The sequence below is a fragment of the Artibeus jamaicensis genome, unplaced genomic scaffold (assembly GCF_021234435.1).
Source record: "Artibeus jamaicensis isolate MK-2021 breed Jamaican fruit bat unplaced genomic scaffold, CSHL_Jam_final contig_3214, whole genome shotgun sequence".
NCBI lineage: Eukaryota > Metazoa > Chordata > Mammalia > Chiroptera > Phyllostomidae > Artibeus > Artibeus jamaicensis.
Window position 1 is genome coordinate 4,426,895 of NW_026521760.1, and position 16,937 is coordinate 4,443,831.

Below are 16,937 nucleotides of genomic sequence, written 5' to 3' on the forward strand. Positions count from 1 at the left end.
GTAAAAACATGATGTTTTTATCTCACTTTAAAATATTTGAAATAGTCTGAGGAGACAGTCAGGAAGAAGGGCAGTTTTACCTTTGCATGATATTTCACCAGGATCAACATTAAACTTGGCCGTGCCTGTGCATGCTCACAAAGCACAGGCATTATCAGGTAGATTGGGAGAGTATATGGGAGAAGAAGAGTTTTTAAAATCAGACAGTGGATATGCCACAAAGTCTCATGTCGGTACTGGAGAGATGACCATGCAAAATGGTTTGGCTTTAAAGATCATTAGATAGACCCTCATAGGTAATAGTTCTAACCATTTAGTTTGTATGAATCAGCTATATCATTGTGAATGATAGGTCAAGGACTGAGTTTTCTTGATGGAGTCCACATCATTAACTAAGCTCATGGTAATAGTCTTCAACAAACATCTTTGTGAATCAAGGCAAAATACCAACCAGGCCAGGTGCTTGCTCTCTGTCCTCTGTATAGGAGCACCTTTGAAGTCTGTGAAGGTGTGTGTGTGTGTGTGTGTGTGTGTGTGTGTGTGTGTGTGTGTGTGTGTGTGTAATAAATGTCGAGATGCAGGCCTTGGGATGGAAATCAAACTGAAAGAAAAGCTAACAAGGGAAAGATTTTTCTAGCATAATAGTGAGTTAAGTGACTTTGGTCTAATCTAGCCATTCTGTTGACTTGTGGTGCAGTCTTTCATTTTATTATGTTTCTTGGGTTTTCTGTCTGCAAAATTAGAAGCAGTAATCTTTTACTGATTTATGGAAAACTCCAGATTATCTCTCAAAGTTTTGCAAATTATCACAGATACTTGGTCCTAAGGCTGGAAATGAGTTATATCATGCCTCAAGTAAATCGTGTCCCAAGAAGATGAACCATTTTATAAAAATTAAAACAATTGCCCCTGGCAATAGTGCTGGACTTCTCAAATCCTCTAACAGTCACTAGACTCTGGCCCTGACACTGTGAAGTAAGGAAAAAACTGTCATCAATTTTGTAGATTAATAAAAATTTATTCACAATTAATTTCTTAAGATGGCTGTTTGCAAAACAATATTTAGAAATACCTCTTGGATTCAAGATATGAAAAACAAGTTTATCTCGTCCTGGAGAGAGACTTTCTTTCTGAAGATTTTCTGTAAGGAAAATTTAGTATTATCCTTCATTTACAGATCCAAGCTCTTTATACATTTTACATACTTGTCAAAAGAAATCCCTAAGAACATTGAAGACAAAGCCACTTGCTAGTAGAAAGTACCATGTAAATGCAAGCTCTCCCTGTCCTGGCATTGCAGGAGTGACACTACCGATGGTCTCAAACTCACCACCTCTAGTTTCTAGGGATTCTGTCTACCTCTGACCCTCTGTTTGTCAAAGATTGAATGAAAGTAGGAAACTTCCCCATCAAAAGGAAGTTTTAAGGTGATTTTTGAAATTCACAATTCTTTTTCTATAACTTTACAGATTTTCAAAGCAAAACTAAAGCAGTAGTTTAAAAAAAAGTAAACAATGAGATTAATAGCCGAGCTGGTAATAGTTTAGCATTCTGATGTTAAGTAGGTATAACTGAGAGTCACTTAGATACAGAAGCATTATTATCAAGTGGTTCAGAAATATGAACAATGGATCATCTGAGTGAAAGGTACACTGAAACTGCATGTTGCTACAGTTTTTAGTAAATTTGAAGTCATTTCGAGATAAACACTTCTTTAAAAAATGGAAGTAGTTTTTAAACCAAAAACAAAAAATGCCAAATGTTTTTCTAGATCAGTATTTCCCTAAAGGGTGGTATTTGGACCAGTATCATTACCTCAGAGCTTGTTAGGAAAGGAAATGTCACATTTAGTGAAGGGTCTGTTATGGCTTGTAAGAAAAACTTCACCAGACTCAGAAGACAAGGGATGAGAGAGACATTCAAGGTCAGGGTTAATATGCAAATATGCCTCTTGGTTAGTGGGGAGACATAGGTACAGAGGAGAGACAGGAACCCAGCGAGAGTAAAATCTGAAGGACTGGTTGCACAAACAAACTGAAGTTCTGGGCCCTCTGTCTGGATCTTTGTGTTGCGCTGACCTAGTCTATCTAAATTTGGAAACCCTATTACCCAGGAGAGCTAAAAAAAAAAAAAAAAAAAACGAACTTGCCTTTGGAAAAGTGAGCAGGGAGGGGGCAATGTGCCTGTACTACAATAAATGATCCTGCAGAGTACATGCTTCTCGAAAAATATCTGTATTTATAAATATAGCTCAAAGTAGCACTTTAATACTACAATATCCCTGAATGCTGGTAATGAGCTTTTATTTGAAATCTGAAGGTCATGTGTATGCTCACTGCCCTCCTATAACTCACAATCAAATAATGAGCCTAAGAAAAGAACACAGCAGCAAGTATTCCAGAAGAAAGAAACAAATTTCCTGCATTGCATTTTAGTGGAGGGACAGTCACTCAGTTGTGGCAGAGGGTCAGAAAAGGTAGGGTTGAGTAGTGTTCAAAGTGGAATCAGAAAACACGATCTTGAAAGACAGACTGCATCTTTCTCTCTTTGGAATTTCTCATTAAGAGAAAAGCTTCTCGGGAGGGGAAGGCCAGAGTGGAAACTGTCAGAATGGGCTTTGCATAGCAATGGTTCAATGAGTCAGCACTATACATCAGGGTTGGGAGCCAAGATAGAACCTGAGATGAGACTTTAGGAATTGATGTAGATAAAAATATTTCAGACCCAGAGAATCTGTGGAAAATGACAATTGCAGCAGGGCAGAGAGATAGCATTTGGCTAGCTGTCTGTGAGGACCAGCATGGCACAGTGCAAGGAGCTCTGAACTTGGACCCAGAATGCGAGGCCTCTAGTCTTAGTAACACCAGGGGTAACTGCGGTCTGAATCACTTACCCTTTCAAAATCTCAACTCCTTCATTTATAAAATAGGAGGTGGGAGGGGATCAGAATAACCCTCTCTAAAGTCTTTTTCTTCTCTAAAAGCAATGTGGTAGTCAAGCTGAGGGGTAAGCAGTGAAAATAAAGTAGACAAAATACCTCTAGAGCACAGAAGTTCAGGCAAATATAAGTTGACTTGAAAGAAAACTGAAAAGGCTAGTTCCCTCAGCTGCCTTTGAACATAGTCTTGCAGAAGCATGCACTAGGACCAATTTGCCAGGTCACACCTTTTCACACCTGTACCATCATCTAGCAACCAGAGAGGTGGCTAGAGCCCACCATGTTGTGAAGTGACTGCAAGACACAAATCCTGACACCATCAAAATGTGGCTTCCAAAGAAGAGCTCTCTCTTCAATCCACTAAGTCAAATGATTTTCTACTTTAAATATTTTCAAGAAACTCACTTGAATATTAAGATTTCCACAAATTAATAAGCTAGTTATAGAGAGAAATCCATGAAAGAAATCCTTTCCTGAGCAGTTGTAGCCTAAGGCCCTGGTGTGGCCTGGCAGAAGGAAGCTGAGGTGAACTCATCATTCTTCAACACTTTCAAACTAGGGCTTCACCAACCTGGGACGCCTGGGCCCAATTAGACCCTTTGTTTTCTTTGCATGGCAAGTTTTATTGTGAAAATTATTGCTCCAGCTAACAATGTATTTTACCTGGCTCTGAGCAACCACAGAGACTTAATGCCAATAGTATGAACAGATTCAAGATCCAGCTGTTCCCTTTGACAAGCAGAGCCAAAGCCTACATTATCTTGATTGGTTGTCTAAATTTAACAAGAAAATCTGGGCAAAGCAAATTCACTTGAATCTATATACCAATGAGCACTGGAAATTATGAACAGAAAATTCATACTTGAAAGATTATCGTTTACATTTATTTACTTTCCCCCATTAGTGATATGGCCTTTGAATTGGGAAACTAAATTACCATAGACAGACACCTATTGGCTAAGGCAACAAGAATGATAACCTTTTGTGCTTCATCATCATCAGCTAACATTTTAGATCTAGTCATCTTAATGATCAGTTTTTTTAATAGTATGCATTACTAAATATGAGAAAGAGAATAAATCTCATATACTGAGTGTTTACTAAACACTAATTAATTGAAGAGAATGTTCCAACTTTAATGGTGCCCTTCTTATTCTAAGAATATAAAAACAGAAATATAATGCTTTTATGAAAGTGGTCCTGATTAAAATTGGCTCACATCTAACCATTCTCCCTTCTCAAAACAGAGAGAAATCCTTGAATTTAATACCTTCAGAACAAGCCTCATCAATAACTCATGTCATGTAAAACTTCTAAGTAACTGTTACTTAATAACTTCAATTTATACTTGTTGAATTTCCTTTTATTTTTATTATCAATCTAAAAAGTCCATTTGCAAAGCAGTTTTCCAGAATGTTGTGTGGACTGAGATAGATTCTAGTGGATGCTTTTCTCTGTCCTAACTAGTCCCCAGGGACGTCTTGCTGGTGCCCCTTTGAACAGCAGGAAGAACTAAAAGCATGGTTGTTCGGATCTATGACGTGAAAATAGAAAGAGAGAATGCTATTTAGGAAGAAATTTGCTTAAAGAGCTGGTCTAATTAAATAGAGGATTACATGTGATGAAATATAGATACTCTCTGCTGAAAGAAGAAGCTCCAGTTCTGGAAGGCAGCAAAGCATCAAATAGATTGAAGACTCCATTCTTCTGTGTGTTAGTCTCAGCATCTTTGTTAGCTCTGAAAACAAACACTTCGACAGGGACAAAGGAAAGTACTTCTCATCCTTTGCTATCTGTGTATATGATGCAGATTATTGTTACAGGTCATGGAAAATGGGCTACTATCTTTCATAATACAGAGCAAATACAAATTCAAAGCATTTTTTTTATTACACTGTTACCTACTCCCTATTTCCAATGTTAAAAACGTTGGCAGATTTTATTTGTATGAGATAAATACAGCCCAAAATACAAAAGCCCTCTTTAGTCTGCATTGGAACAGAGAAACTGAACCATAGTGAGCTGTAGAGATGTTAATAGGTAACTCTTCTAGGACGACAGAGAACTGGTACATGAAACTATAGAAGAATAAGTATACAGGGTAGGGCAAAACTGGCTTGCATTTGTTCTTATGGGAAATAATACAATAATTAGTAAATAATAACACAAGAATAAACTTTGTGCTTCATGTACTCACGACTATAAACCTACTTTTGTCCCACCCTTATGAAAAGTTGAATGACTGGCAAGATTGGGGGAAGAAGTTTAAAAAGATGATTCCAGATGAAGGTAGAGGTTCTGTTCAACACACAGAAATGAAGGAAATTTGGAGCAGGGGGGAGGAAACTTGGTGCTTTGAGAAAATAATTTAATTCAATCTTAAAGCTATTTAGAGGAAAAGACAGAAAAAGAATGGAAGTGAAATAGCAGTCAACGTGAGATAGTGGAATAAGATGTTGTATTACCAAAATATAAAAGAGATAGTGTGAGAGAAAATGTGTAGGAAACTTTGGCAGAGAGGGATTCATTTGACACCTAGGAAAGACATTACAAATGAAACTGGGTAGCATGCTCAGTGCCCCCCCAAAAAATTTTCTACTACTGGAGGGCATAAAGAAATTATAAGAATGTTCCATAGTGAAATGGAGTGAGGGATGTTTAAGTAGTGAGATGCCTGGGGAAAAATAGATACAACCAGAGGAATCCAGTCAATTTGAAAGGATATAACCTGAAGATTGGGGACACACATGACATCTTGGGAGAGATATTCCCCTTCCCTCATCACATGTGCACACATGCACTCATGCATGTGCACACACACTGACACAAGCACATTAGAATTTGGCTAAAATTTAACACAGGGAATGGTGGCCAAAATCATTTTTGGATACTTCTCTTTGGTGGAAAACTGAGATACCCCTTCCATCTAAGATATTGGCTGTGACTTAGACAGGGTGTCAGATAATGTTTGTTTTAAAAAAACTAATATTAAATTGCATGAATTAGCTATTCTTGAAGAAACAATTCTCCATAAAGTGAAACACTTGAAATTAATAAACTAAAAAGAAATTTCTTTATAATTTTTGTCTCTGTTTTCCCCATCAATTTTTTTATTTTCTCAAATTAGGAAAAACTAAATGATAACTTATACAGCAACTATAACTCTTGTTAAGTAATGTCTGCTACACTATCTGACTTAATTGTGTACAGATGGGAGCCATTATCATTAAAATAATTTATTACACTTCAAAGTCAAATAATTCTTTTGAGGAATGAACATTTCATGACATAGACAAACTTTGTACCCTATGGTGTCTTAGTCTTTCTTTCACAAAGTAAGGAACAATTTTTTGAATAAGAAAAAGAAAGAGGTATTCATACCTTGTGTAATGATGATTTCCATAACTTTTTGGAAGCCAAATTGGTTAAGAATTTGTCCAAATGACATTAAGGATGATATATTTTTAACCGCCATCAAAGATATGAGAAATAAGACAGTTGCATGTGCATGGGAAATTAGTAAAAAGCAAGGGGAAAAGGAAGGCTCAATTTTATATCTGAGTAATTCCATTCAACCATTGTTTACTGGGGACTTTCTTCATGCCAGACATTGTAATAGACACCAAAAAATATAGACAAATAACCCATTCTGTATACCTTCCTAAAGTTCACAGCCTGTTGGGGAAAATGGACAGGTAAAACAATAATCGTAAAGCAATATGATTATTTCTCAGCTTCAAGAAATACACATATCCTTTGAGCGCAGGCCTGCGAACTAGACAATCGCAGTTCGATTCCCAGTCAGGGCACATGCCTGGGTTGCAGGCCAGTTCCCAGCAGGGGACGCACAAAAGGCAACCATACATTGATGTTTCTCTCCCTCTCTCCTACCCTTCCTTTCTAAAGATAAATAAATAAAATCTTAAAAAAAGAAATACACATATCCTGGATTCCTCCATACTTAAAGGACAGATGTCAAGCAGCTAGAAGAAAAGGATAGGTAGGTGCCCCAGGAAGTGGTATCAGCACAGATAACAAAGTAGACGTATAAAAGTGCTGGTGCATTTCAGAAACTACATTGTGAAGCGAAAGAGAGAGAAGAGCAGAGTAAGGTTAGAAAGTATAAAGATGAGTCTTGTGTGATAAACTAAGGAGCTTGAACGGAACTCTTCTCCCATAACACTGAGGGGATTGTTGAAGGATTAAACCAGAAGTAACTTGAACAAATTTTCATTTTAGGCCACTCACTGTACAAGCAGCATGAAGAAAGCATTAATAGGTAAAGCCATAAGCAAAGTTACTCCAGGGTAGAGGGTGTGGTCATTGCTAAGAGTAGGGGCAAGAAAACGAATGTACTACTGGATGCTTTAATTTGCAATTGAAGATACTCAAGCCCATTTTCAACAACAACAACAAAAAATACCTCATGTATCGACTGTTGTGACTGGAAAAGACAAGCATGAAATTGGATTGACTCAAGATTACATAAATAGCCTCAAAGTGTGTTATCAGGATTCAGTCCATCTCCTCTGACATCTGCCTGTATATTGGACTCACCTTGCTGGGCGTCTCTGTGGTGAGGATCTTAGCACTCTCAAGATCATGTCTTTGAGTTTAGAAAACATGAGTAAATGGAGAAACACCTTTGATTCAGAAAACTCCAGAGGCAGTGTTCGATGGACTGACTGAATCTCATGCTCCTTTTACCAAGCATCGTGGCTAAGAGGATGGAATACTCTAATTAGCCAACCCTGGGCATTCATTTCCATGGCAATGGGGGCAGAGGACTGTAATAGGCAAGCTCAAAACACCTGGAAAGGTAGTGGGTAAGGATCTATTACCTAAAGGAAGGTGAAGTTACTATAAGCAGAAAGTGGGAAGGAATTTTGTACAGACAGAAATAGCAAATGTCCACTATGGTTTAGCATCCAGGTGGAAACCAAAAAGGACATGAACTAACCTATAGAATTTTTGGTCAAAGGAAAGAATAGAACTAGGAGAGATGTAGAAAGCAAAATTGATAGGACTTGGCACGTAGCTGATAGGAATGTGGGTACCCAGTTTTGAAACAGATGGTATGGCATTGGAACTTTCTATCAGGAATAGAAATTGTATAAATAGCAGAAACCCAAATGTAATACACCCATCACAAAAATGTGAGTGTGCCTGATATTTTAACAGATATAGCCCCTAAGAGAAACTCTGGGGGAGGTGTGAGAAAGAGGGAAAAGTTAGAGATAACTTTTAGTCCCTGGTTACTGGACTGGACCTGCCGAGTGGAGCATGGTATCATTGCCCTGCACGGGCTTGCTGGGAAGAATGGTCTATTCAGTTTGGGCTGTGTCTGGAATGTTAATTAGAAATCTGACTCATCATCATAAAAGGGGATAAAGGAATTAGTTCCAAACTGTCACCCCGTGTGGTATCCTGATGCAGTGGTTTCAGAGTTGGACAAACCTGAATACGGACCAAGATCCTTGACTGAAGAGTTGTATGAGTCTAAGCAAGTTTACCATCAACTGGTTCCTCAAGTATAAAGTAGGAAGAATTACAATATCTACACCACGTATAATGTACATGAATTGGCATATGGAAAGAATTAAATTCAAATTCCCTTTTGACTGATGCCCAAAAGAAATAAACTGCCAAAAACTAAGTGCAATTCGGAGTGCAAACAGGAATATGTGTCCAGTCCACACTGCATGCCAGTCCTCCTGAGAGACGACACGTGAAGACACAACTACCACGTGCCTGTGTGGATGTCTGGCACAGTAGAGGAGAGTTAAAGAAGGGGGTGCCATATATTGACAATGTTAATGGATCCAGATTACCATGAAGAAGTAGAGTTCCTTGCACATGGTGAGGATGGAGTGCTTCTTCTGGAATCCAGTTGATTCACTCAGGTGGTACTTGGTGCTTTTGTGACCAGTGATAAACATAAGTGGAAAATTACAGCACTTTGGCTCAATGAAGATAAGACAAATAAGGGGTCAGATGCCTTGTGGAAAAAGGTTTGTGTTTTCCCACTGGGCAAGCACCCTACACCAGATGAAGTGCTAGTTGTGAATGACAAAAATCTAAAATGAATAGTAGAAGAAAACAATGAATACAATTAAGTCCCACTTAACATTCATTTGTCAATAGGTCATGCAGCCTTAAGTGAAATGATGTATTGGTATAATGAACCAATTTTACCATGAGTTTAATATAAACAAGAGTAAAGGTCCTACAGTTTCCCATCATTATAACAAAATGACATTGAAGAATATGAAGTTATTCGAGGAACTGCTATACCAGCTTAAGTCTTAAGACTATACAGTAGGGAACATAGATTGTTTATAAAAAATAAAAGACCTCTTGTCTTTAGTATTTTATAGAGATTAGGAGATTACAGTTTAAGATTCTATGACTGACTAGATTTTGGGGGGACCGTGAGCAATCCAAGGGGTGGACACCTCTTGCGCCCCACCTCCCGTCCTCTCAGCCACTTTTTTACTACAGCCATTGCTGAGGCAAGGAATTTGCACAGGTGTAACATAAAAGCATCTCACCTCAGCTATAAAACATATGTCTTGCTTTCCGCCCCTGGCTTTCTGTAGCTCTATGATGTAGAACCACTAGCAATCATATATTTGTAACCTGTCTGCAAAGAAATGAACACCCCCTGCAATGACTCTTTTCCAATGATGGAGGAGAGCTTGTCAAGAATATCTGCTATTTTCTGTCCCTGATGGGGGAGGAGCGGAGAAGCAAAGCAGAAATTCTGTGATGTAGCTCATACAGCTCCTCAGAAGATTCTGCAGAGGATCAACCTTGGTTGATCACAACATTGAACAACTAAAGAACACACCATTTTAAATTGGCTTCACCTCTTTCCCTGATCCATTCTCCCCTGCTGTACACCTCTGTTTCCCTGATCACCTCCTCACATAAATAAGCCCTTGTCCCCAGCTCTGCTTTCTCATGACTCACACTAAGACCTTTCCTCTAATTTCCCTCCAACCCTTTTCTTACATATTATTTTTGCCAGTTCTGTGCATTGATATTCAGAATATTGCTTGGCAGATACTTTGAAATGTAGCATAATGCAGTGTAATTTGTAAAGATTATGTCATGAACTTGTCCCTCATACTTCTCAGTAACTCACCAAATATGACACAAAGAGTTCTTTATTTTGGATGTTCAATTTTGCGTAATTTAATATGAGGTATTCTTTGTTCAAGCTGAGCAAGCTAAGTAGAAGTTTTCTGTTAAAGGATATTTTCGGACTATAGATTTTCAAATTGCTATGAAAAACATACAGTGGGTGAATGCTGGTCTCTGATCATTCAGCTAAAAATTGGGACTCTGAGATGAATTCTTCATTATCCATATTAATTCACTTGCAACTGAGAGACTCCTTTTAAAGTCTTTGAAGTACAGCAAGTATTATCTCCAGATTATTAATGTTCAAGGGAGCTCACTGTTTATCAGTCTGTGAGCTTAACCTTACTCAAATATTATTTTAATATCTGTTAATCCTTTAAGTTGAACGATTTCTTTTTTTTCAGCAGCAAAAATAAATTTGCTCATGTTCCTGTGATAATGGATAACTGTTTCCCTAAACGAGGATTTGGGGAAATGCTGATATGGTGGTGCCAGGCTACCTGCCTCGTTCATGCAAAGTTTAAAGCATACACAGTATGTTGGCTTTGTATAAAAGATAGAGGCTTAGGAACTGGAAGGTGTGAAATGTCTTTCCTCAGTGTTGTTTGCTCACATCCTGGAGAGACCCACAAGGCTGATAAAGCTGAGCAATTGTTCACTGGAAGTTTTGAACCAGTTTCTGTGGGAATGCTGTGACCCCCACAGAAAGGGAAGGATGTTAAAAGATCATGTGAGAGAGTCCCGAAGCACTTTCAGAGCACATGCCCAAAGGAACCCCTGAAGGAAAGAACTGTAAATTGCACACCTGTGAACGAAAATTCAAGACCCTGAGTCGATTCCCACCGATTGCACTTTCCCTTCTCTCCTTTTGTAGACCCTGTTTCCACCAATTACTAGCACCCTGAGCTGGGAGATTTTCCGCTTTCCTGAACAAGACGTTTTTGGAAAACTTAATACATATTTTTTTCTTTCACTTTCATCACTTTAATTCTCCTTGAGTTGTACTGTCTTCACTTCTACTATTTTGAAAATAGGTAAATGAAAGAGTAAACTGCAATAAGACAGAACAGAGTACCACATAAATTCAAAATAACTTACCAATGCAGTTTCTTCAACTAAAAAGTTTCCATACCTTGAAATTCGGGAGGTTTCGTCTCTTGAAGCACAGCTGTGATTGGAGAAATCTGTGTAATCCTCTTGATTCCATGAGAAGTGGACCAGTGAAAAGACAACTGTGCTGAGGCCAAGACTCCAGAATCAGTAAACAGCCCAATCCGCCTGTTATTACCAATAAGAAAGCATGGACAAAGATCCTTTCTTTACAGTGATGCTGGCCTTTTACACACTATTCTTAAATTAGTCATTATTTTGGAAGTAAAGTAGCTACCATCATCATCTTTAAGAGGATTCTCTATATGCTTAATGGAAAGTTTGCTCTTGTAAAATGTCTTAGGACAAGAGATTTTTCAAATTGCTGTGAAATACAAAGGACTCTTGAATGCAGGCCTTTGTTTCTTAGTGTTAAAATCTATTTAACTAATTGATGAAACACTTCTACAAGTTTATGAGTTCCTGATGTCTTTTTTCCCAAAATGTCTCATGAATTTATGAAAGTCTCACTTAAACCTGATTATATGTATATGTTAAGGAATGTCTATAATCTTATTATTATTACAAATTATCATATATTTATTATTATTATTTACCTCTGCACCTAAAACAACTTAGCAATAAGCACACTAAAAGCCAAGTTACACCCAGAAAAAAAAGGGGAAAGGGTGACTCCACAGTTTGTTATCTATTTGTTTTTGGAGAAATGGAAACCCAGTGAAAAATGTTTGGTGTGTCTCGGTTCTGCACGTGTCATCATGCACCGATGGTGGAATCCAGGTGTGTGTGTAGCAGCCCGGGCTCATCACTGCACCGAAGGGCTTCCTCCTGCTCCCTGCCCAGTTCCTCTCGGATCACAGCTCCCACCATAACCAGAAGTACAAAGCTGCCAGTCCAGCCAGGCCAGCAGGATTGGAAAGCACTTGCCATAGTCCACACAGAGATGACTGGAGGGTTTGTTTCATATTTCACTGAGTATTGCATATTTATAAAGATGAACTCAGTGTTACATGTGGATAAAGAAAAATAAGAAAAATAATCACCCCAAAGCTATTATTCATTACCCAGATAAAATCAATGATTAATATTTTGAGATATAAAACTAATACACTCAAGAATACTCAAAATATTCAAGTATATATCTTTTTTTAAAGATTTTATTTATTTATCTTTAGAGGGAAAGAGAAAGAGAGAGAGAGAGAAACATCAATATATGGTTGCCTTTCATGCAACCCCTGCTGGGAACTGGCCTGCAGGGAACCGGCCTGCAACCCAGGCATGTACCCTGACTGGGAATCGAACCACGATTGTCTGGTTCCCAGGCCCGTGCTCAATCCACTGAGCTACACCAGCCAGGGCTTCAAGTATATATCTTGTTTCATTCATCACATATGACACATTTTTAGTACGCAACTTTATACCTTAAATGTGTATGTATATAAACAAATATGCAGTTACTTTATTATTTACATTAAAGAAGTTGAATGTCATAGTATTTAAGGTCTGGAATCAGACCTTTCTAGGTTTGAACCTGAGTCTTACTGACCATCTCTGTGATCTTGTGCAAGATAATTAAACTTCTTAACACTGAATTTCCTTATATACAAAATAGTTATTGTTATAGTACCTACCTTAGGGTCTTTGCAAGGATTAAATGAGTCAATTATATAAAGAATTACAAGAATGCCAGGCAATAATAAATGTTCAATAAATGTCAGTTATTTTAAAAGTTTCACAATAGTCCATTAAATAGGAACTCTACATTTTTTGAGAAATCTTCTATTGCTTAGTTATTTGCAAATTTTTGCTATTGACAATACTGTAATAAATATCTCTCTATATATTTTCATATATTTCTGACTATTTTGGAGGGGAATAAATGTACAGAAGTAGAATTTCTCAGTCAAATACACATTCATGAATATTTCAAAGCTGATTGACAATTTGTCCTCAGAAATGTCAAACTGTGTATCATTCATCAAGCAGAGTGTGAGAATAATTGTTTCAAAAAACACCAAATAGATTATATTTTTATATTGAAAACCCTCATCAATCTAATAAGCCCCTGAAAGGGTTTTATTTTCATTATTATTATCATCTCTTTAAATGTTTTCAAATATTTATTGGCTGTTTGTGTTCCTTCTTTTTGAAATTCCTATTTATGTTCTTTACCATGTTCCAAGTTCTTACTTAGATCCTTATCTTATTCCAATCAATTTGTTGGAGTTGTTTAAACATCAGAGAAAGCACCCTTTGTCATGCATGTTGCGAATATTTTTCCTGTAACTGATATTTTTTTAAAAACTCTCATACAAGTAATAAGGGAAAACACAGCAAGAATACAGACTGCCCTGAGGAACTCACACATATGCTCTGAGAAAAAGCCAACATTTGCATTGCCGATCTGTGTTAGCCAGAGGAGTGGCAACAACCCAGGAAGGAAGTTTGTTTGTATGTGAGTTGACTTTGCCATCTCTTCTATTAAATCCCCCACAGACAGGATAGGAACAGGAAGAGAGGGGCAGGGGAGCAAAAGGCTTCACCCTACTCTGAGGTGTGAAACAGGAAGAGAGTGTGAAACCTCGTGCAGGAACAGGTAAGATGGGTCCCACTTAACTTGGAAGGACTGGAAGAGACAGGATTGCAGATTTAAACTGACTAGACTGGGTTATCTCATTTGTTGTCACTTACTAGCTTTGTCTATGACATGGCCCAAGATGAGAAAGAAACTCAAAGAATATTACGGAAGGAAATGACTGGGGGGGGGAATTACAGTGTATTGTATTTGTACCTCCTTGAGTTAAAGCCGTTTAAAGAACAATAGGCGTTCTTAATTGAAATTTATAAAATAGAAGACTATTAAACATATGTTAAAACTTTATTCAGTTAATTCCCACCATAAGAAAGACATGTTTGATAAGTTCTCTAAACCCAAAGTGTATCTTGAAGCTACTTCCAGTTAATAATATTTTTACAAAACACCTTTTAAATTATATAATACTGATTTGTCCAGTAACAATTTATTTAGCACCTGCTATATACCAGCAACAGGTCTAGGTGATAGACTAGAGAAAGGTAAAGTCTCCTTGCCTTGCTGAAGTTTACATTATATAAAGATAGTCAGACTATGAACAATATTTATAAGATTCATATAAAGTCAGTTTTTTTACAAGTGTGTATGAAGAAAAGTAAATTTTAATGAGATGCCAGAGAAAATCAGTGGAGGCGCTGACAGAGTGATCAGAAAAATATACTCTGAGAAGTTAATATTGTAGCAAAAATTTTAATGTGGACAAGTTTGACAGGATGATGAAAGACTGCTGAATATCATGGCTGCTTGATCTATATAAAATATTCTATATAAGTAGGTCTAGCTCTTGGTTGGTTGGTAATTCTGATTAGTTTTAAGGTGAAGCTGATTTTCAAAGTATACAAAATCCCTCTGTAGTTAGAATAAAAACAGTATCTTGTATGATTCAGCTGGTGAATGGACCAGCATAGGTAAAATATAACACACTACATCAGACTGCTTATTGTTTTTGTTTCTGTTTCATTCTTTCTTGGATACTTGGGAAGACAAGTAAATGAGGAGTGAAAATCTATTTGTAAGAATAAGATTAGATAGAGAAAATCTTTAAAATTTATTCATTCATTCAACTAATATTTATTGAACACTTACTACATGTCAGAGCATGGTTTAACATTGGTTTTAATCAAAACACTTACAGTTCCTCCTGGCACTTTATTAAAGCATTGGCACAGTGTCTTGCACAATATAGAACCCCAATTAGAACTGAATGAATGAATGAATGAATGGGCAGAGAGAACAGTGGGTCTTTTATATCTTATATGAAGTAAAATCAATAGAGATGGTACTGTTTCCTAAAGGATGTTTTTCTTTATCTATCTTTTAAGTGTTTATTTAATTTATTGATAATATATTATATTTGTAATAACCTTAGCCTACATACTACTTAATCTCTGTTTTATTTAATGATTTAGATTTTATTTTAAAATCAAATGAAGTTATTTTATTAATGGTAAAAGAATATAGGGGTAATAAATAGAATTAACATGCTTAGAATAGGATAAAAATGTGATAACAGACTTTTATTATGCATTGTTGTATTATGGGCTCATGACATACTTGAATTTACCTAGGATAAAGGAGAAATCTACTACAAAGCTTATAAGAAATAATCTTCATTGTCATTATAAAAATATAATATTAATTGAAGTTAAGTTTAGAAAAAAGAGTTGAATTTACCAACATTCCAAAAAAGTTGGAGCAATACGAAAAATATGTTAAAATGTACCATATCTTCTATAAAGGGGAAACAGAGGTCTTGTCTGGTTGTGTTTGAACTTCCCCTGAGAATCATGGTAATCCAGCCTTAACCATACAGCCCGGCCTGCATCGTAATTCTATTTTGGTAATTTTTCATTCTATCTGGTGACATCTGATATGAACCCTGCAATCTCTACTTTAATTTTTAGCAGACAGATCCTGAATTCTACCATTAGATCTCTCCTTACATTCTGCTACTTCACCCTGTCTCATTGTTCATCTTCCCTTTTCCCAACCATGAAAATCCACTAGTCCTACTCATCGTACATGGCTGTAAGAAACTTCAGGGTCCTTGTCCTGCTCTTAGAAACTTCCATTCCAACCTCCACTGTCAACATTTTAAAGTAGATTAAAAATAGTCATTTAAAAATAGTCAAATTCTCCCTCAGCAGAGAAGGACACAAAACTCCAGGCCTGACAGCCAAAATTTATTTACCCCTCATGATTTCCTCTGTGTGAGAGACAAGTTAGTGTCACTGACAGAAGGTTCAACAGAAAAGACAACACTATATCCCGTTGCTTAAAACTCTGCATCTGCCCTTTATCTTGTACTCCTCCCTTCCTGTCCTGACTATAATATCTACACCTGACTTAACTGATACGCAGAAGTGAATTCTAAGCAACGACCACTGCAAGAATAATGTGTCCAAAGATCAGAGAAGGAGAATATTGTGTTCTTTGGAAACCACTTGGCTCCATTCACAGCAGCATAACAATGAATAATTAATAATCTGCCCTTTTATTCCTGAGGATAATAGCACTGGCCCAACACTGGACATTACCTTCGAATTGCTTTTTGGAAGTGAGGAATGACTATACAGAATCTTCCACAGCCCCTTGCTCATTCCCTTTTCATCAGCAAGGTGCAGGTTGGCTGTGTGGGTAAGTAAAGTCTGTGACCATATAGCAAGCACATCAAGACTATGTTTTTTAATGTAAAGGTGGTGTTAAGGGTGAGCAAACAAGCAAAGAAAGCTGAGAGCAAGTAGTTGAATAGAGCAGTCAAACAATATTAAGGTAGATTTGCTGACAGAAGGAGGCAAAATAGATTATTAAAATAAATATTAACAATTATTAAAGCATAAGAATCACATGTGATATTTGAAAATAAATGGCCACAACCCAGACATAATGATTGCATAGCTCTGATGGGCCCCAAGACTCTGTTATTTTTTTTTGTAGTAAAGACCACTGTTGGATTCTGTTTTAATCAAAATTTCCCCAACTGTTATCACAGAACAGCACTAGACTCCCCATTGGCCCCTTTTAGGTATATTGTACGGTTACACTGAACATATTCTACAAAGTGCACTTTAGCATATTTTTTCTATATACCCTGTTATCCCCTCTAGGGTTTTAAAAATATGTATCTTAATTGATTATGCCATTACAGTT